The 23,598-nt window shown below is 37.9% G+C and overlaps 1 long non-coding RNA gene across 2 annotated transcripts; it reads left to right on the top strand.

Annotated features, from left to right (window-relative positions):
• The first annotated feature begins 21,449 nt into the window (after positions 1 to 21,449).
• On the top strand, positions 21,450 to 23,081 carry LOC145051394 (uncharacterized). 2 transcript variants are annotated; one of them, XR_013683595.1, is made up of 4 exons: positions 21,450 to 21,742; positions 22,172 to 22,335; positions 22,457 to 22,627; positions 22,722 to 23,081. It is a non-coding gene; the product is annotated as an uncharacterized LOC145051394 (long non-coding RNA). The 2 variants fall into 2 exon arrangements; XR_013683596.1 differs by having other exon boundaries at positions 21,453 to 21,662.
• Positions 23,082 to 23,598: the final 517 nt, after the last annotated feature.

Below are 23,598 nucleotides of genomic sequence, written 5' to 3'. Positions count from 1 at the left end.
TCACAACATTGGCCTTAGTTGGTCTTTGTTTTATCCAAAACATCACAACTTACCAATTTCAAATGTACAAGAGTAGAAAACTTTTACTCTTACATTTGACAAGTGTTTTAAACCTTCTTTAAGACATGTCACTCATGTTACAATCTTGGAGTATGACTCTAAGACTTGTATTGGCACGAAGTATGACTCATCTACTTGATTTAACCACTTCAACAATTCAAGTTCCTCTTCTTAGTCATAAGAATGCACTAAGATTTCCTTAGAGAACTAATTGTGCTATGGTTTCTTAATCATTAAGATGATCACAAAATTGATACTAAAGTACTCTCCCATCTTTTCAGATTTGAGAAACTTTTATCCTTCTGCCTATCTTGATTCTTCTTATTCGCTCTGCCTTACATTGGAACCTTTTTTTCCAATGTCTCAGAGTTACACTTAAGCATGTAAGTATAATCATATTTACTGAGCTTTAGTAAACTATGACGAATAGTCTTATCAGACTTTTGTGGTGGACTTAATCAGTGCACAAGAATGTGTACTCGATCCCTTAGTCCATTACTTGACTCACACATCCATGTGACCGAGTAATTAGTCTTAATTTTCCAATACTTGAAAGTTCTCATTCATCATGCTATACAACTTGCATGATTCCAAGTTCCGGTCCAAATGAAACTTGGGTGATGAGAATCTTTCTTTATTTGGTAAATCTAGACATTACCACAAATGAAAGAATCAATTTCATATTTCCACTCTTGCTCTTAATGGAATTTTATAAGCAACAATTTTCATCAAATGTCATTGTAAGGATATTTTAAAATAAATAAAATCAAAAATTTTCCTTTTATTTTAAAACTTTGCGGAAAAACTTATCCTTACAATCCATATGAAAACTTGTTGTTATCGATTCCTAAGCAATATCTCATAACTCCTAAGAAATAGCTCAAGAATCCGATCTTCAAGCTACGCGATAGATATCCATCTACACGATCAGATTCAGCATATTCTTTCTTTAAGTTCCTTTACTTTTCTTTGATTCTTAAACATCACCATGTGACCCAGTCACATCACATATCAAGAATCTCAGAATAGAAACTTAACAGAGTTAGATAGTGGACTTTACCTGAAGAGGAGTCAAACTTATTAACTTTAACATCCTTAGGTAAATTTGGCAGCTTCGCAACCAATGCCCCTTCCTTTTGCAATATAAACATATGGACCCTTTGATAATGGTACACGAGACTATCACAGACTTAGCTTTTCTCTTTACCATTTGGTCAACCGAGTTGACTATGGCCGATCCCTTTCCATTGGGAAGAGAATGCTTTCCGGGATTTCCTGTGTCACTATTGTCAATGTCCATCAAGTTTAAAGAAAGTTGATCTTAGATAAGATCATTAAGGGTCTTGTCATAGTCTGTTTCATAGGTGTCCCAAAGGAACTCACTATGTGACTTAGAAAGTGATTGAACCACCAACTTTCTCAAGACTTTGACACCCAACTCTCCCGGCTTGTCAATATGTGACTACATCTCCAAGATGTGACCACACCTTGACCTTGCCTTGCCAATAGGGCTTGAGTGACCTTAACCTTTTCCAAGAACTTGTGGGTTAGGGAGAATGATTGGAGGAGGAGAAAGAAGTATGATATCCATGGGACATCATCTTCATTAGGAAACCTTGTTTCATGAGATTTGGGAAGATCATAGGTGTCTATTACAGACATCTTTTGGGAGAGATTCAAGATAGTTGATTTAAAGTCCTTAATATGACACCCAATATGAAATATTAAGGCTAGGACCCAACAAACTATTTTATAACTTAGAAGAGGTATGCCGTAATCCAAGCTATAAAATATTTGAAGGTAGGTGAATGACGATTCACCAATTTCCACCAAGATAAACGAAATGTATTATTAGGTTTTAATTGGTTTTGAAACTCCTAGATCTTTGAGATTCATTGAACTTTTCAAAGGCATGTTTCAATCTCGAGTGTGCCCTTCAGGTTTTGTGACTGGGATGCCGAGGACCACAAAACAAGGTGTGAAGTAACCATGCAAATCACTTGGTACCCTTAATAAATTACCCTCAATCGATGTGCCGGTTAACCACACACGCTCCATCGATACTATGATAAATATTAAGTTACCCTTTGCCTACCTTGTTAAATACGTGTTAGTGTGTCGGTTAACCACATATGCTCCACTAACCGACTTAAACAAAGTGCAAAGTGTAATTTCATGGGTTAGCACCTTATTCACATTTTTCCTAAGTAACTAAGATTGGGTATTATTAAGAGTTTAGTTACTTAGTATTTATCATTAATACTTTTAATGAAGGGAGAATTATAGTCTTGTCAAACCCGTTCGGCTAACGACCCTCCACCGGTCAAGCAAGCGGTGGGTGAGAGTGGACACCCATTAAGTTGCCATTTTATAGGCAACAACCTTATACCCACCTTATAGACCGGCTTCGTGAATGAGGCGTACTACCGGTAAGACTGACTTTACTCTTATACATATATATATATATATATATATATATATATATATATATATATATATATATATATATTATTAACTTATAATATTATAAAGTATAAGGGTTGAATTTTAACTTTTAAAATTCTAAGGGCTAACTTGGAATTAAAGTATTCATAAGGAAAACTTTTCAAATTCCAAAACTTGAGGGCAAGTTTTGAAACTATTCAAAACTAATTAATTCCATAACTTATGTGTTTAAAGTAGTTTTAATCCAAAAACTCTTCAAGTTCCATAACTTGAGGACAAGTTATGGAAGACTTTAAACTAATAAAAGAACTAACTTTTTCTTTATTTTATAACTTATGGATTTAATTATGGTTACATATTTTTCTTTTAATGAAGTGACTCTTGAACTTCCATAACTTGAGGACAAGTTATGGAGTCATAAAAAAAATTATTCAATGACACAAGACTCTTCATTTTGTAACCATTGCCAACTTTTATGAGTTTTATGAGTCTTTAATGTGACTCTTCATGTAACTTGAGGACAAGTTACACAAACACATTTTATACTCAACTCTTAGATTAAAATGGATTGAAAACAACTATTTCACTCAACATTTCTATTAATCTAAGCAACTCATAAGAACAAGATAATTCAAATCAAACTTTTTCATGTAATTAGTCTAAACCTTAAACTAATACAAAACATGAATCTATTGACAATTATCTTTGAAATTGGATTAGCATGAACATTACCCCATCAAAAACAAGTTTATAAGTTCAAAAACAACTTAGGATAATGTTCCTAGTCCATTTCTAGCCAAAAACCTCGAATATATGCTGTCTGGGGCTCCTACTCGGCGAGTGGCATCAACCAACTCGGCGAGTTGGATGCATTTTGCCTTGGACTCGGCGAGTCTGCTGGGCAGACAACATCAAAACTCGATTTTCTAGCTTCTTTTGCAAGTATAACAAGAAAACAAGCCTAGGCTCTGATACCACTGTTGGGTTATGAGCATTCTAACACTCCTAAGTGTACATGCAACCCTAAATACCTTGCATCTATGTTTTCTCTATTATACATGCAAATAAGAACATCCAAGGTATTATCCTAATCTAGCATACAAAACAATAACTATAGCAAGATAGAATACATACCTCTTTGGTGTAGAAAGTCTTCATGAAGCTTGAGTGCCTAGTGCCCCAAGTGTGACACCTCAAATGGTTCACACAACACCAAATACACATGGAATGACTTGAGAGAAAACCCACACTTCATGAAATCGGCTAGCCCTTCTAGTACACCCACTAGTGGCCGATTTTGGTGAATAATATGATGCTTATATAGTATGTTACAATTAGAGTTACACCATGTAAACCCTAATTGTCATGACCTTTCATTTCCATGACCCATGGGTTATGTAACCTCCATGGAGCATCCATGGACCATCCTATGGGTTTAACCCAACTTGATTATCCATGGAGCTTTGGCCCACTATATAAGTTATGGATGATTTGCACAATCAACCCATATATTTAATTAGTCTTCTTTTGATCACTTAATTAATCCTAGATTAATTCTTGATCAATACTAATTAAATACTATTATTCTTATTATTAATATACTAGAACTTATAATATATTAATAACCATAAGTGTCTTATTTCTCTCATTTAGTCTATCCAAGTGCATGATGCCATGCAACCCAAATGGACCATGCCAGGTCGGGTCAAGTCTTACCAATTATAGTTATGGACTTAGACATTAATCCAACAAGTTTCGTATGTACCAAAAAATGAGACCAAAACCGACTTTATGATCTTTGTCTGAAAACAGTCATATGACAGTTTCAAACTGTCATAAAACTACAAAAACTGACATAAAACAGAAGTCTGGATAAGGGTCAAACAATGGTCAATTCTCTTAAAACTGTCGACCCCAGCCAGGGGTTCTGCCCCTTGGACCTCGCTCCCAGGGACACTGCCCCTGGACCCCCATTCGTTTAGTGGCTTATCCCCTAAATGATAGTGTACTTTGAAAACTTGATCAAACTTAAACAAGTGTGTACTCCACACCTTCCTTACTTGTTTAATATTTATCAAGGTCACTTTTGGTCAACAAAGTAATCCCATTACACTTAAATAAAATTGATGATAACAAATCACCAACATGATATGCCAAGATTCCTCATAGGTAGTATGGAGGTTGGGGAAGCCCACAACACACCTTCTTAATCAAAATCAAATATTCAATTGAAGCATTTGAATCGAAGAAGTTGATTAGCCTTAAGAATGAAGGAATCCCCAATTCCTAGAGGATGTCAACGCTTACACATCCATAAAGGAGTCATGATTCATAAGCTGGATATGATTTCTAACATCATAAAGCCCTTGTTCTAAGTAAATTCAATTATTCAATGCTAAACCAAAGAAATAAACCAACAATTACTCATTTAAGTACCAAGCTTATGATCAAAGTATTAAACAAGCATAAGAAATATGAACTAGAATCATAAACATAAGTTAAATGACAATTAAGCATGAATCCTTCAAAAACCAACAAACATCCAAGGGTTTTAGCCAAGGTTAACCAAAACAGAGAAATTTGCCACTCATGGAAACAAAATAACAATCACAAAAGTGTTTTTGCATAAAGAAGCTACCAATTACTTAGAAAGATGAGACGAATGAGTATCAAGCTCAAAAATCGCCTCTAATGATCTCCATTGGTGGAATCGAAGTTGTTGCTGAAAGATCCAACACCCCCCCCCCCAAGGTATATGGTAAACAAAATTGTAACGACGTAAATTTTCAAACATATCATTCATTTTAAAATTGTATACTTTTCGTAACATATTGTATAGAAATCTCGTTTATTCAAATTACAGAACACAACTCCATTAATAATCCAGGATCCTCAAAACATCACTCTTTCTCTAGTGTGTACAATCAAACCGGTGCCGTTCCGCAATCCTGAGAACCCTGAAACACATAACTATTAACACGGTAAGCACAAAGCTTAGTGAGATACCCAAAATACCACATACAGCACACAAGCCACTCGAGGCTATAACTCGGTATGACCCTCCGGTCAATGTGTCTCAGCGGGACCCTCCAGTCCCGTAGCTCGTTGGACCCTTCAGTCCGGTCTAACTCGTTGGACCCTCCGTTCCGGTCTAAATCGTTGGACCCTCCGGTTCGGTCTACTCGAGGACCCTCTAGCCTCGTAATTCGTTGGACCCTCCGGTCCAGTCTATATAACACATAGCATACTTATATCAAAATGCACAAAATCTCAAACATACACATAACACATAAGACCCTCCGGTCTGCACGTAGATACCACTTTAGGTAATGTATACTGAGAAGACTCACCTGACAAGCAACAAGTAAATAACCTCGCACCCGAATCTCGAACTGGCCTCCGCCTAACACAAGGGATGAATATCACCAATTAATACTCTTTTCACAATTCAAACAACCGAAGACTATTTTTTCTATTTCAAACTCTTTGAAGTGGATGAAAGACCATTTTACCCCTCCATGGTCCTTATTACTCATGTTGACCAGAACCCCAGAGTCAACAGAAGTCAACACTCGAGTCAATCAACCCAAGTTTGACCCGACTCGTCGAGTGCACTCTTGCGACTCGTCGAGTCCCTTCGTATCCTCATAAGTCTCAAAAGTATAGCTCAACTCGTCGAGTTTACCCCCAACTCGCCGAGTTATCCCTCAATCAACCCATCGGGACAAACCCTCATCGACTCGTCGAGTCAGGCCATGGACTCGGCGAGTCCCTTCGATCAGATTCCTCATTCAAACGATTTAAGGTAGATCCATCACCCCCAAACACTAGATCTACTAACCTAAGGGTCGATTGTCACGTAAAGCTGCAAGCTTTGCGTTTAAACATGGTATATAAGGCTCAAAATGCCAATATAACTCCAACAAGGATGATTAACCACAATAACTCTTCTATGGTTAAATAAAACTATAATCTTTGGATTCCCTAGACCTCAAAAGGTCCAGATCTGAAGTCTGTGCCTCAAGAGAGACCTTATGCATACAAATTCCCAACAATGGTGGAAGAAACTCTAATCTTCCATATTTACAAGATCTAAGCAAAATAACAAGAAAGGTGCAAGATTTTACCTCTTACTCAAGCCCTTTCATGAAGTTACACCAGATCCAGTGATTTTGTAGCTCGCTTGATGGGTGATCTGCTCTTCTCCTCAAGAGATGCACTAGTCTACACCAAGTTTTAGCTTCTAAGACTCTCGTGGCTCTCTATACAAGTTTAAGGTTTGATCTTAAGGAAGGGTAGCCGCAAATGAGGCTATAAGTTCCTTTAAATAGGTCTCAAACCCGGGAAATTAGGGTTTCTCTGCGCAGCACCTACTCGGCGAGTCCAATCATTAATCCCACGTGGACACTCGCCTCTACTCGACGAGTTAGACTCACAACTCGTCGAGTCACTCCATAAATATCTATATTAATCACACAATAATATACCTGAAAGTCCGTATGTTACAATTCTACCCCTCTTGAATTAGATTTTTCCCTCGAAATCGCTCCCTAACAACACATTAATCAAACCCAATAACCAAAAAGCACCATCGAGAGGATCTCATACCATACAACTATCTCCCTCCATGGACACCTAAATCCAAACAGGAACTCCCACCCAGAAAAAGCATAGACCCTTCTATTGCTACGATAACCCTTCTGACTCTCTAGAATTTGGAAACTCTAGTGGCCTGTATCACTGCCAGACCGCATTCTCAAGATATCACCATGCTATTTGCTCCCCGAATAACAACTCTAACAACTCACTGACCCTCTGATTCCCTTGTTGTGATTGATAAAACAAGTCAATGCCCAAAAATTGACTACCGATCACTCAAACCAGACATGTTAAACAAATCAGATCATACTCCAAAGAATGAAAGGGTCACATCACACCAGGGAACCATCCACTGTACTGCAATCAAACCCCAGCTTCTTTCTCCAATATCCCTTTCAACACTGAGCACCAAGTCATCTCCCGACCTAGCAGTTGAACCTCCAAGGGTTACCTATTGCATACCTCAACATGTCTCACTGACTTCCTTCCCACACTAGCTATCTCGGCCCAATGTGACACACAAGTCACGAAGTTCGCTTTTCCTCAAGCGAATACGGAATTCTTTTCACCCTTGACCTCTGTCGTCTACTACTCATAAGTTCCATGCATTTTGCGGTTTTCCCATACCAAAGAATTGACCCACTCAGGTCTAAGACACCATATGGAAACAATACTTCCAAATGAAATTCATCTCTGAATCCGGAATCTCATTCTGCCTACTCAATACACCACTAGAATCGAACTCAACTCGAGAGTCTGATCCGGCACAGAATTGGAACCACTCGTCCCAATGAAGCACTAAACTCACGACCCATGACCCGCAACTCATGCGTACATCACTTTTCCAATTCCTTCTATTTGCGATAAGCACACCTTAACTCAGAATATAACGATTCCCAATCATTAAGGAGACCTCCGTCTCTCTTCCGGTCTGGCCACCGGTTCCCCCCAAGACTCAATCCAATAAGGCTACTCAAGCCTAGGAACATTCATGTGTCATGCTCTGACTAACGAATAAAACTGCTCCCCGTAGCACCACGACACTCTCTCACTGGCTAGCGAGCACTACGGATCCCCGTAGTATCTCAACTCCCTCTCACTGACTAGTGAGTACTACAGCTCCCCGTAGTATCACAACACCCTCTCTCTGACTAGTGAGTACTACGGCTCCCCATAGTATCACAACACCCTTTCTCTGACTAGTGAGTACTACGACTCCCGGTAGTATCACAACACCCTTTCTCTGACTAGCGAGTACTATGGCTCCCTGTAGTATCACAACACCATTTCTCTTACTAGTGAGTACTACGGCTCCCCGTACTATCACAACACCCTTTCTCTGACTAGTGAGTACTATGGCTCCCCATAGTATCACAACACCCTTTTACTGACTAGTGAGTACTACGACTCCCCGTAGTATCACAACACCCTTTCTCTGACTAGTGAGTACTACGGCTCCCCGTAGTATCACAACTCCCTCCTCTGTTGCTCAAACCTCTGCAAGAATATTCATACCGACCCTGAAGCTGGTTGCACGATCATCTCTTACCCTTTCTAAAGAGCATAGAATAATCCATTCATCGAACTAGAATTTTCCAACTGCTGAAGTATCCCTACGAACCAACCACCTCGAAAAATTCTTATCTACCACAAGGCCACTGACCAACGGCCACCTGCCGTGCAAACACTCATCCTTCCTTGAACGCGTACAACACTCATTAACTCTCTCTACAACTCACCTCGACCACCAATAACCCTCGTGCCATGAATCCATAGTGCATGTCTTGATCCCGCTCCCTAACCGCTCTTGAATAAATCTCTGATCCTTTCGATAGAATACCCGGTTCTCCCTCACTCAGGGTTCGAACCGTCACCAATTGGCGCACAAATAATCTATTCCACAGATTGTTTCCACCAGGAACATCACACTTACTCTTGGAAGGTACTATGCAATGCTCGGTTGTCTCCCTGATAGAGGCCCCGCAACTCGAATTACCCCAAATCTCAGATGAAATCCTCAGAAACTTCTCATCATGATTACCTCTATTCATACAGAATCTCATGCCATACCATTACCAGACGTCTCAACTGTTCAGTAGTAACTCTGACTCTTAATCTGAAAATAATGAACTATCATACTCCTCATCCTCAACTCCTCAACCAATGTTTGATCACCTGGGTTGTAATAAGAGCGGAGACCTCATTACCACACTCGATACTCATCATAAACAATAAGAGCCACCGCCCCAATATCCTCTTCTTGATTGTCCGACGCAACAGCTACTACATGCCCTACTATACTCAAATAGGGTGTATCCTTTTCCTTGGCCACAAGCTGCTCTTGCTCTATCATTACCTCTCGGCAGACATACTGCCTAAATACTCTGATGGAAGGTCGTCATCAATGCTAATCCACAGGGTTTTACTCCCAAGCTCAGAAACCGAAATCTCGACACCTCTTATGTTTCCCACAGGGATGGAAATAACACCACCCAGGTCACAGAAGGTGACATCTCCACTATCGGCTGATTGCTCAACTCATGCCACAATCCTCCATAAACACCATCTCTACTCATCCTTGAGTCTTGCGACTTTATCTGACATCTCACCAAAAATACCTTGGAGTCATCTCGACTTCCCTCACAAGGGATGCTTCACTGGAACTTGTTCCACATGGCCCTCTGACCTCATACTCTATCGCATCCGATCTCGGTCTAACCAATCACAACGGAATAACTGGTAGAACCAGTAACACTAACCGCCACGGGTCATGGTACTCGAACCTTGTGGCCACCTCTCGGTCTACTATAAACCATGGTACTCGAACCATGTTATCTCATCTTAATCTGCTACCAATCATGGTACTCGAACCATGACATCACCTCCCAATCTGCTACCTAGAATCTCCAGAATATTCCCTGCATCAAGTATGGGTCCTCTACTTTTAGTAGTACGGGCCCATATTACCTGCCACATCTACCCATACCTTCCACACGGACCATCCCAGATTTCCTAAGTAGTTTCTCAACCTTCTCACTCATCCATCACATTACTCGTGTTTGCTCCCCAGCGAAATACCCTACCCTGTCAGCGCACTCATCTGACTACGGTCACCCCCTAGGCTCTTCCTAGGTGCTCACACTTCTCTGTCATCATCTATTGAAGGACTCCTAGTGATGCCAACCATCATCGAGAGTTCCACAAAGCACGAAGCAAGCAGCATTCGAGCATTGAATAATCTCCACTAGCATGTAAAACCTCTCTAGGCTATTATCCTACTTCCTCTCCTCATACCTGTAGGATATCACCGAACTCAAGCAACTCTACCCCTTGCGGGTAGCTAACTACTCTATCAGTAGGCTCTACAAATGCTCATCTAGGTATCTCTCCTAGATTACTCCCCTACTCAAATCCCTCTCTAAAAAGGATTCCTATTGAATACTCTTACTCAGCACATACTCGAAAGTACATTACAGAAAGCAGTAACTCCTAGGCTAAGGCATCATAAATCAAGCCACTCTAGTCCTAAAATATGGAATACCTAGCCTATTTATAGCATGCATAATATCTCATAACATATCTCATAAGTATCACATAATACATAAGTAGGGTATTTTGGGAAATCACCGTTCAGGCTCTAGCTGATTATACACACTGCTCCTTCTCATTTTCTCTTAGAAACTCTTGTTCGCTTTAGAAAAAATCATTTCTTTAAAAATTCTTCTCAAATCCTCAGTTTGAGTCCATATTTACCCGAAGGCGCATCTGAATCCCTCAAACCAAGGCTCTGATACTAACTTGTAACGACGTAAATTTTCAAACAATCTTTCATTTTAAAATCGTATACTTTTCGTAACATATTATATAGAAAGCTCATTTATTCAAATTACAGAACACAACTCCATTAATAATCCAGGATCCTCAAAACATCACTCTGTCTCTGGTGTGTACAATCAAGTCGGTGTCGTCCCACGATCCTGAGAACCCTGAAACGCATAACACATAACACGGTAAGCACAAAGCTTAATGAGTTCCCCAATATACCACATACAACACATAAGCCACTCGAGGCTATAACTCGGTATGACCCTCCGGTCAATGTGTCTCAGCGGGACCCTCCAGTCCTGTAGCTCGTTGGATCCTCCAGTCCGGTCTAACTCGTTGGACCCTCCGGTCCGGTCTAAATCATTGGACCCTCTGGTCCGGTCTACTCGAGGACCCTCTAGCCTCGTAATTCGTTGGACCCTCCTGTCCGGTCTATATAACACATAACATACTTATATCACAATGCACAAAATCTCAAACATACACGTAACACATAAGACCCTCCGGTCTGCACGTAGATATCACTCTAGGTAATGTATAGTGAGAAGACTCACCTGACAAGCAACAAGTAAATAACCTCGCACCTGAATCTCGAACTGGCCTCCGCCTGACACAAGGCATGAATATCACCAATTAATACTCTTTTCATAATTCAAACAACCGAATACTATTTTTTCAATTTCTAACTCTTTGAAGTGGATGAAAGACCATTTTACCCCTCCATGGTCCTTATTACTCATGTTGACCAGAACCTCATAGTCAACAGAAGTCAACACTCGAGTCAATCAGCCCAAGTTTGACTCAACTCGTCGAGTGCACTCTTGCAACTCGTCGAGTCCCCTTGTATCCGCATAAGTCTCAAAAGTCTAGCTCAACTCGTTGAGTTGACCTCCAACTCGCCATTCGATCATATTCCTTATTCAAACGATTTAAGGCGCATCCATCACCCAAAACACTAGATCTACCAACCTAAGGGTCGATTATCATGTAAAGCTGCAAGCTTTACGTGTAAACATGGCATATAAGGCTCAAAATACCAATATAACTCTAACAAGGATGATGAACCACAATAACTCTTCTATGGTTAAATAAAGCTATAATCTTTGGACTCCCTGGACCTCACAAGGTCCAGATCTGAAGTCTAGGCCTCAAGAGAGACCTTATGCATACAAAGTCCCAACAATGGTGGAAGAAACCCTAATCTTCCATATTTACAAGATCTAAGCAAAATAACAAGAAAGGTGCTAGCTTTTACCTCTTACTCAAGCCCTTGCACGAAGTTACACCAAATCCATTGATTCTCTAGCTCGCTTGATGGGTGATCTGCTCTTCTCCTCAAGAGATGCTACTCCAAGTTTTAGCATCTAAGGCTCTTATGGCTCTCTATACACATTTAGGGTTTGCTCTCAAGGAAGGGTAGCCGCAAATGAGGCTATAAGTTCCTTTAAATAGGTCTCAAACCCGGGAAATTAGGGTTTCTCTGCCCAACACTTACTCGGCGAGTCAGCTCTCTGACTCGTCGAGTCCAATCACTAATCCCACGTGGACACTCGCCTCTACTCGACGAGTTAGACTCATAACTTGTCGAGTCACTCCATAAATCTCAATATTAATCACACAATAATATACCTGAAAGTCCGGATGTTACAAAAATGACCAAAATACTGAAAAGTGTGCAGTTGTGCGGGTACCTGCGCGCCTGAGATTCCACCCTCACAAGTGTTGCTAGAATGCTATTGGTTCATTCTTCTCCACTACCCACTCCACTACCCAAGATTCCCTTGATCCCCTCCATGACTCACATGATTTGAAATTGGCCAATCACCTTCAAGCTCTAAATATGGATAGTCCATGCCAAAAATAAAAATCCATGACCCATCTTCAAAAACCCACTTCATCCAAATCTTCAACTTTTTAAACCCAAATCTCCTTTAATGGATCTATAGAGCCCAATAATGCATCGAGAAGCTCACTAAGCCCAACTCCAGTCAAACCGCAACTGCAGTGAGCTCCAAAACATTGCAAAATATCTCATGCAAAATAGAAAGTACCCGACACGATCCATGATAAAGAAAATAAAGAATATACAATGCAATACTAATTAAAAGAGCTAAAAATACTAAAATAAACTAATAAAAATAAGGAAATAAAATAAGCTATCAGGAGCCCATGACATTTGGATATAAGACCATGGGGAAAGCCCATGGCATTTGGATATAAAACCATGGGGGAGCCCATGGCAACTATATGTATGTTACATGATAAATTGTTGATAATACTCTATGGATGATATTTTGTGGATGTTATTTTGTGATTGTATATTATGTGATATTTTGGGGAAACTCACTAAACTTCGTGCTTACAGTTTTGTTTATGGTTTCAGGTATCATCGGTTTGGAAAGGAAGGGTCCGGCTTAATCGTAGCGCACACACCCAATTTTTCCGCCATATGTGATTTTGGGACGAATTAGCAATGTTTTTGGAATGTTTTGATTAAACGGCATCTGTGTTTTACCTATAATAAAAATGAAATTTTTACCCTTGATTTTTGGATCATTATAGTCTTCTACGACTTTTTTTTGTTGGTTTAAGCATCACCAGGAAAATCAAATTATCAAATGCGTCTGGTCTTGTTAGTAATGGTTCATCACCGAAAGACATTTGTAAGACGCTGAAGTACCGACACACTCTACATTATTTTTGTGTTTGCTTGTCTTTCTAAACATGTTTTTTATTTAGCAAATATTTGGATGCTCTAGTCTAATATTAAAATTTAATGAATGGTTATTGTTTCTGGGTAAAAAAAACTTCATTATCTTCATTCAATTCTTCATTTTCATGTAATATAGGCTATTTGTTTGTTATTATGTTTTAGAGTACAAGGACATATGATTAAGTGTGTACCAAACTAAATAAATGTTAAATAAAACTTATAAAATTTCTAAGTAATGTACTTCAATACAACAACCAAACACTCATTACAACAAATAAGTTCTATTAAAACATAACTTCTATATCAAAATCACCCTAAAATTTTCAGTTCCACAATATACCCTGTTTTTTATTACAACAAACACTTAAACAAGATTATTGTGTTCAAATCCTATATTGTTTAAAATGTGCATTTAACGCGATTAGTTAAATGAAAATAAGCGCCAAAAAATAGTTATGTGCCATCTTATGCAGAAATTTCAAAGGAATAGTATGGATAAGGACAAAATAAAAGATGTTATTATTGATAATAATTGGAGATTGCCTGAAGAACGGACTGCTTTAATTCCTCAACTTCTTGATTTTGAGGTTCCTTCCTTAAATCATGACATCTCTGATTCTATTTTATGGTGAAATGGAAGTGGAGATATCGGAAATTTTGGTTTATCAATTTCTAGTGGTCTAAAACGTAAAAGGAAAAAAGAAAAAAAAAATGGAAAAAAGGGCAGAAGGATTTATTTTTTACCAAACATAAAAATAACAACGCTGAATATAGTGTCAAATTGTTGGGGGCCTTTTCGAGGGATAATGAAAACTAAAATAAAAAGTTGGAGTGTGGGTTTTGCCAATGGGAAAAGTGTTATTTTTTTCGTAAGTGTCATATTTGGCAGGTTTGTTCATGCTGCATGCTGCTGAAACATTTTTGCTAGATGAATTAATTTCCTTTTAATGTAAGTTGTATAAAAATAAATTGACTGATGATTAAATTGTTGATTTTTAATAGCTTAACATTATGACGATATAACACTCATAGGGGAAAATGGGGAGCTACATGTTGGAGTGAAGAGGCTTATGATACTTTTTAGCAATAATATGGCACCATCTTTGATATCAACTCATAGTATGCATATTGGTATGATTTTTGCTGCTTCTATATTTTTTTCTTTAGTATTCAAAGGAAGAGTTGAATTATGTAAGAATATTGAACAGAGTTCTCCCGATAGATATTCGAGTGATGGGATAGTATCATGCTCCTAATGATTTTAATGTAAGGTTCATTTTCCAATTATTTTTCTTTATTATATCTTTGAGTTCCAAGCAACTATACTTATTTGCTGTTTAGTAATAACTTTTGACTAAATGATGTTTCATGTAATATTAACCAGAAAAGGCTCAAGTTTTTCTTTATTATGATTATATTATGTCAAACTTGTATTTTTTTATTGTGATTATATTACGTCATACTGTATAAAAAAGACTTCATGTCATTAAGTTTTGGAGAGATTTTAATGGAAATGAAGTGGTTTTGTTGGCTACAATGATGGTTGTTACTTTTTCTTCATATTCTGATGTTAATTAAGTGGTGTGTTCCATGTTTTAAAAACCGGTTTGAACCGGCCGGTCGAACCGGTTGGACCGGAAACCGGAGGAGGGAGCAGTTCAACTATCACCGATTTTACATTGAATTCTGAACCGGATTGAACCGGTCGGTTTTTAGAAAAACCCGGTTGAACCGGTCAAAATAAACCGGTTGAACCGGTTAATCCGAATAAAAACACATGAAAAATAATTATTTACATAATAAACTTTGGTATTTTTTTTTTCAAATATATTTAGTTTTATCTAAATAAAAACATATGTTAAATGCTATAAAGTTTTTTGATGTGGTTGTATTCATCTAAAACTATATTTCGTTTCGGTATTATATTTTATTTTTTTTAGTGTATATTGATTGATGTAAAACACTAAAACTTATGGTTATGTTTTATTTTAATTTATTTTGATTTATTTACAACTTATTATTATGTGTATTTTTAATGTTTGAACTTATGAACATCAAATTCATAATTTATATATGTATGTATGTGTAGGAAAATAGAAAAAAAACATGAAAAATATAGAAACCGGTTCACTCGGCGGTCGAACAGGTTGAACCGGGAACTGATCACCATACCGGTTCAACTAAAAAACCGGTTTTTAAAACATTGGGTGTGTTATTGATTTGAATAAATATGAATGTAAATAACTTCCTTAACGTACTTACAAATTTTTTTCTTGGTTATTACTATCATGCTTACTTGATTATAACTCATTACTTGATTATAACTCATATTAACGTTAATATATTGCATTTATTTACTATTTGAATGATTATTTGTACTTAAGATATAAAATATGTGATTTAATTTGAATTTTAGTAAACTTAGATATAATATATGTTTCATAAAATCTGTAAAAAATTATACGAAACAAAAGTCTGTCAAAAATTTATAAAAAGATGTCAAATTTTAGGACACACCGTGCATGTCGTAGATTTTTATCACACAAATGTGTGTCATGTTTGTTTATAACGGGGATCTAATGACATGCATTTGTGTATCAAATGAACCCTTTAATGACTTATAATATGCTTCATTAAATGTATATTCCCTAGTATTGTCATGAGGTGCTTGTTCATGAAAAACATCCAAGAGAAAACACAACTTATATATTATACACTCACTATTAGAAAACATGACGTTTTCCTACGGAAAATAGTTACGGAAAATTTCCGTAGCTAACTAGCTACGGAATCGCTACAGATCAGCTACAAAATAGGATGCCCTACTTTAGTAACGGAATAGCTATGGATGGGGGTCCGTAGCTATTCCGTAGCTAATTAGCTACGGATGCAACGTTGTAGCTATTCAGTAGCTAATTAGCTACAAAATGGTTACGGAATACCGACGGATACTAATTACCTATGGATTAGCTACAGAGTATTCTTTCCGTTAAAATTCCGTAGCTAATTAGCTACGGATTTTTCTTCTTTTCAATTTTTCGAGCACCAAACGTCGTTTTTTTCTCTTTGCTTTTTTTCACACCTCTACTATACATGATTATCTATATTTTCACCAACTTGTAGCTACTAATATCCTTCATAAAGTCGTGTGCCCCTTCGGGATCAAGTACTCGTTTCACAGTTTATGGTATATGTGTACGTGCATATGTGTATGTATACGTGTTTGTGAGATGTATGTGAACGTATTCATAAGCATTATAGTGTTAAACCACTAAACAAGTAATGGATCCCGTATATGCACACAACTTTATGAATGATATTAATAGCTATAAGTTAGTGAAAATATATATAATAATGTATAATAGAGGTGTGAAAAACGGAGCGAAAAAAAAAAAGAAAGTTTGGTGCCCAAAAAATCAAAAATAAGAAAATTATGTAGCTAATCCGTAGCTAATTAGCTACGGATTAGCTACGAATTTTTCTTATTTTCGATTTTTTGGTCACCAAACGTCGTTTTTTTCGCTTGTTTTTTTTCACATCTACTATACATGATTATCTATATTTTTCACCAACTTGTAGCTATTAATATCGTTCATAAAGTTGTGTGCCCCTTCGGGATCAAATACTCGTTTCACAGTTTAACACTGTAATGCCTATACTTTTCACCAACTTGTGATGGATTATGTTTGTATATGTATATTTATATACATGAATTAGTTGTGGTATATGTGTACGTGTATATATGTATGTATACGTGTTTGTGAGATGTATGTGTACGTATTCATAAGCATTATAGTGTTAAACCATTAAACGAGCAATGGATCTTGTATGTGCACACGACTTTATAAATGATATTAATAGCTATAAATTGGTGAAAATGTAGATAATCATGTATAATAGATGTGTGAAAAAAACGGAGCAAAAAAAAACGACGTTTGGTGCCCGAAAAAATAGAAAATAAGAAAAATCCGTAGCAAATTAGCTACGGATTTTTCTTATTTTTCTATTTTTCGGGCACCAAACGTCGTTTTTTTCACTCCGTTTTTTCACACCTCTATGATACATGATTATCTATATTTTCACCAACTTATAGCTGTTAGTATCATTCATAAAGTCGTGTGCACATACAGGATCCATTAACACTATAATGCTTATGAATACGTTCACATACATCTCACAAACACTTATACCTACATCATAATGATGATGATGATGATGATCATCATCATCATCACCATCATCACCATCACCGCCATCACCTCCATTACCATCAACATCACCATCACCATCATCATCACCACCACCACCATCATCACCACAACCATCATCATCATCACTACCACACCACTCTCATCATCATCACCACCACCACCACCAACGCCATCATCATCATCATCACCACCATCATCATCATCATCATCACCTTCATCACCATCACCACCATCACCATCATCATCACCACCACCACCACCATCATCATCATCATAATCATCATCACCACCATCATCACCACCACCATCATCACCATCACCACCATCATCCACATCATCATAACCATCATCACCATCATCACCATCACCACCATCACCACCATCACCATCATCATCATCATCACCATCACCATCACCACCATCATCAACACCATCACTACCATCATCATCATCATCACGATCACCACTATCACCACCATCACCATCACCATCACCATCATAATCACCACCACCACCACCACCATCATCATCATCATCACCACAACCATCATCATCATCATCACCATCACACCACCTTCATCATCACCACCATCATGATCATCACCATCATCATCGTCATCATCATCATCACCACCACCACCACCATCATCATCATCATCATCAGCAGCAGCAGCAACAGCATCATCATCATCATCATTATCATCATTCTCAAGCAGTTTAATTTTACCGATTGTTCTCCATTAAGTACTCCTTTGGATAATGGTGTTCCCATATCACAACTGGAATAATCTAAGGCTATTGGTAGCTTGATGTATTTTGTGGCAAGTACCAGACCTAATATTGATTTTGTTGTGGGTAAGTTGAGCAGGTACACTAGTAATCCAAGTGCTCAACATTGACAAGCAGTAAGTAGAGTGTTTAACTATCCCTAGGGAACTATGGATTATGGTTTGTGTTACTTAGGGAGTCCTTCGGTTTTAGAAGGTCATTTGGATGTAAGTTGGATAACCAACATGGAGGACCATTCCTCTACTTTTGGTTGGGTATTCTTGCTTGGGGGAGGTGCCATTTCTTGGGCTTCCAAGAAGCAATCTTGCATTACAAACTCGACAATGTAATCTAAGTTTGTTGCGTTAGCAGCTGCTGGAAAGGAGTTACCTACGTGATTGTGAAGTATAGCCGCATTTCAAGAGGTTGTGGACTTGACCTTAATACGATCATGAGAGGATTGGGACACACGACTTTATATGTAACAGCCCGGATTTTCAGGTATCTTTTATGCTTATGTTTTGGTGTTTTGTGAGGGGACTCGGCGAGTTGGAGCTCAAACTCGCCGAGTAGGATCGCGGTTCTGGACCCGGGTTCGCGCCTGGACTCGGCGAGTCCGCGCTGTTTAATGAAACCCTAATTTCTCGGGTTTGGGACCTATTTAAAGGGCCTTAAGGCCGTCATTTGTGCTCACCAGACCCCTGAGTGAAACCCTAGCGAGTTTGAGCGTCTGGAGCAAAGCAAGGAGTCATTATTGATCTTGGAAGTGTTATATTGCAAGGGAAAGGAAGCAATAGCTAAGGGGAATCAAGAGGAGCCACTTCCTGAAGATTTGAGGACCAGAACATCACATTTGAGGTACTACCTTCGAGCTATTCTCTGTCATGTTGATGTTTATATTGATTTAGGGCTTATTGAGCCCTTTTATGGCTAGATCTAGTGCTTCCTTGGTCCCTTAAGCGAGTTAGGTTCTAGATCTGGACCTTTGGAGGTCCAGAGTGTCCCTTTGCCCAAGCTTTTTGTGAATCCATGGGGGTTTTGGATTGGGATCTTTATGCTTAAGGTCAAAACACCATTTATGAGTCATGGGGTGTGTTATGAGCACCAAGATATGGACTTTACGTGATGAATAAGCTTAGGAGGGCCAGATCTATGAGTTGTTGGAGTGGATCTGACCTCAGAAGCAAGTTTGAGTCGATGCATGGCATGGACTCGCCGAGTCTGAAGAACAGAATCGGCGAGTAGCATGAAGATTGCCCTTAACCACTCAGTGAGTGGTCCAGCCGAGTTATGAGTCGACTCAGTGAGTCAGGGAGAGTTAGAGAGGGTTGTCAGGTGGATTGAGTCGAATTGGAACTCGCCGAGTTGTTCTTGAGACTCGGCGAGTTGAGTCGGGGTGGCCTCGTGATTCTTACCAGGTGGAACTCGTCGAGTCAGGGGAATACTCGACGTGTCAAAAAGGGAATCCTAGAGAGTTGGTGAAAACGCTTAGACTCGCCGAGTCGCCCCAGTGCACTCGCCGAGTCCGGTCAAAGTTGACCGTTGACCAGAGTTGACCAGTGTTGACTTGATAGGGGTAGTCAACTTTAGTGGTAAAAGTGTTAATTAAGAGACATATGATGTTATAGGAGGAGTATAGCTCGGAGGATCGAGCACAAGTGATTTCCAGGATTCGCGAGTTATCGAGATACACGAGGTGAGTCTTCTCACTATACTTTACCTTGAGTAGGTAACCAGAGTTATGTGATCTGAGTATTTGTATGCTATATGTATGTGATGTGTTGTACTGCATTATTTCTATGTGATTTATGTTGTACATGTTTTAGAGTTGGAACCGGAAGGTTCACAGAGTTAGAACCTGAGGGTTCACAGAGTTTGGGTGCACGGACCCATAGAGTCATAGCCTCGAGTGGCTAATATGTGTTATATGTGTGGTATTTTGGGGAACTCACTAAGCCTTGTGCTTACAGTGTTAGTGTTGTTGTTTCAGGTACTAGCGATGACCGTGGGAAGGCGCCGGCTTGATATGTACACACGCATGGGATTTTTGATATATATATATATATATATATATATGATCTTGGGATTTTGTATGATGTGAATTGGGATTTAAACGTAATGTTTTATGAAAATTAAATGAGAAATGTTTTTATAATTTGCGAAAAATTGTTTTGAAATTCTCGGTGTTACATTATAATAGTGTAAAGTTGTATTTTTCTATAAATTCGATAAACTAATATGTATTTTACTTTCTGGTATTCAAATGGGTTCATGGGTTTAATTCTTAGAACACCCTGATTTGTTGGTGATTTTAGTATCACCATGTCATTTTAAGTAACTGGAACTAACATGTGAGCTAAGGGGCTTCATAATTTGTACTCTAATACATGTAAGGGGTTGTGCAGAGTGCACGCATGTATAAGATCGAATTAGAAGCCGGTTCGACAATTAATAGGGGGTCCGGGGGCAGAGCCCCTGGGTCCGGGGTTTTCAAAGGGGCAGCGCCCGTTTGGCGGGGTCGAGGGGCAGCGCCCCAAAACCTCACCGAATTTTACATATGGGAACATAGTGGAAAATTTAATTTCTTGAGGGTGATTATGGTAAAACTAACGGATAATAATAATAATAATAATAATAATAATAATAATAATAATAATAATAATAATAAAGGAATGCAATTCGGTATTGTATAAAAGAACTTAAGGAGCTTTTTTATATGGATGTGGCATGCCCGGCCTGTTGGTTGAATCCTAGACATTATACATATAGAATCCGAGTTCGAATCGTATGGCGCCCATTTTTTTTTCAATTTTCTAGTCCCGTTTTTTTAGACTCCCAAATATTTCTAGTTTTGTTTACCCGCTTCCTTTTCCCCCAAATATTTTGAGGTTTTGTTTCCCTCCTGAATCCGGCCGCATCCAATCTCCCACCTTTTCTTCTTCAACCTTTTCGTCTTCAATTTCATTTGCAATCGACATCACCATCACCGCTTTAGCATCAACATCGGTCGACCTTGTTGTCACCGCTAAATGAACCTTGTAGTGAGTTTTCGATTTCTACTTCCTCCGTCGCGTATCTCCTGCTTGATTTCTTCTTTTTTGCTGCTCGATTTCATCTCCAAGTAAAACCCTAGACTTATTATATTTTATTTCTTGATATTTACTTCATGTATACAACAGAAATGTGAGATTTTGATATCTAATGCTCGATTACTTCGCTTTTTTTCGATTTCTACTTCTCGATGATTTCATGCTCGATTTTTTTCTTATGATGTTTTGTTTCATAAGTTCATAGAATCTGGATTTCTATTTGTTAAAGTTGTGCTTCTTGTTCTACTTTGATTTGTATACCTCCATGATCGATTTTTTCTTAACTGCTTAAGCCTTTTTTTGTTTCTACATTTTTCATGGAATTTTTCTTAATTATAATGTACTTTATATATCTATATCAAATTTATCCTTGTGTAAAATGGTTCATTTATGAACATTATCATATAACATCTTCCATGATTTATCTACTTACTTATTAATATTATTATTTGGGTTTAAAGACAGGTTTAGGGAAAACTTTGGCATGCTTGTTATAGATATTTCCAGTAATAAACACACAAAGATCAGCTCTACAAGCATTGATTGCGGTTCCAACTAGGGAATTGGGCATCTTTTTCCTCCTTCCGAGTCATCTTTTTCCAGTTTTGCCCCTTATGTTGCTTTGGTGAGATTCAATATTTATGGTGCTGATACATTCATTTCTGAAAGAGATTTCTCACTTTTAATTTAGCGAATGAACATTTCCCATTTTAATTCTTACAAGACCTTTGTTGTTGTGATTACAGGTGTTGATGGTGCTGTCAAAACACAATGACTTTCCTTTGGTTCCATTATTTAGTGATCACCTGGAAATACAGGTTGTTGCAACGAGTTGTATTGAATGACTAAACAATCAGTCTTTCGAGAAGACTGAGGACGATATCAATGTTAACCTGGGATTGTGAGTAAAAGGCAAGGTAAATCCAAACATGTGAAATTTTGAGAAATCTTATCATTTAGAAGTAAGGTTATTATTATCCATTTAATGTTTGTAAGCATTGATCCTTGTAGACAATATTTGACAAGTGAAGATGAGGTTGGATTCAAGGCTATTAAACTAGTAAACATGGGGGAGTAAGAGTAGAATTATCAATTATGTATTTTATGTTATACGATAAATTTGAATAACTTATCAATTTTTTGTTTTGTTAGGCCCAAATAAGGAAGACTATGTCGTGTATCGGTGCATCAGTGCACTGTAAGTGTTGTAAATAGCAACGTAGTTTTTAGTTTGACCAGATTTTTTATTTTGTTTTATAGATGATGTTTATTGTAATATTTATTTTTGGAAAATGATGTTTTTGTAATGTGTTAAGCACTTAGTAATGTATTTGATATTTTTGTAGTTTAATGTAATGAATTTTTATTTCATTTTGACCAAATTAATTGTTTTTTTATTTAAAAAAAATTGTTGTTGTATTTTAAATAAAAAGCAATTAGCTACAGATTACCTACAGAAAATCTGTAGCTATTTACTTCCGTAGCTATTTAGTTTCGTAACTATTCTGTAGGAAATCCGTAGCTATTTATTTCCGTAGTTATGGTAGCTACGGAAAATTCCTTAGCGATTCCGTAGCTATAATTTTCCCACGGGCCATTATGCTACAGGCATTTTTCCGTAGCAATTCTGTAGCTATCCGCTTATAGCTACAAAATAGTTATGGATTGTGCTGTAACTATTGCACTAGTTTTCTAGTAGTGACTTGATGATGTAACCGAAGAGTCAGTTGCACCTTCCCATTAGATCTCTTTGACTTTTTTCTTGTTTACCTGATTTCTTCTTCTCCAAAGAACAAATATTGTTAGGTTAGATTTGTAAATTTTCCTTTATACATTTTTTCAAACATCTAATGTGCCAAAATAAAGAAAGTTGAATCTACATAATCAA

This window comes from Lactuca serriola, chromosome 5, assembly GCF_051521515.1.
Source record: "Lactuca serriola cultivar US96UC23 chromosome 5, Lser_US96UC23_V15, whole genome shotgun sequence".
NCBI classification, from domain to species: domain Eukaryota; kingdom Viridiplantae; phylum Streptophyta; class Magnoliopsida; order Asterales; family Asteraceae; genus Lactuca; species Lactuca serriola.
The sequence above is the reverse complement of the archived record's forward strand: the minus strand, read 5'-3'. Positions and strand labels throughout refer to the sequence as shown.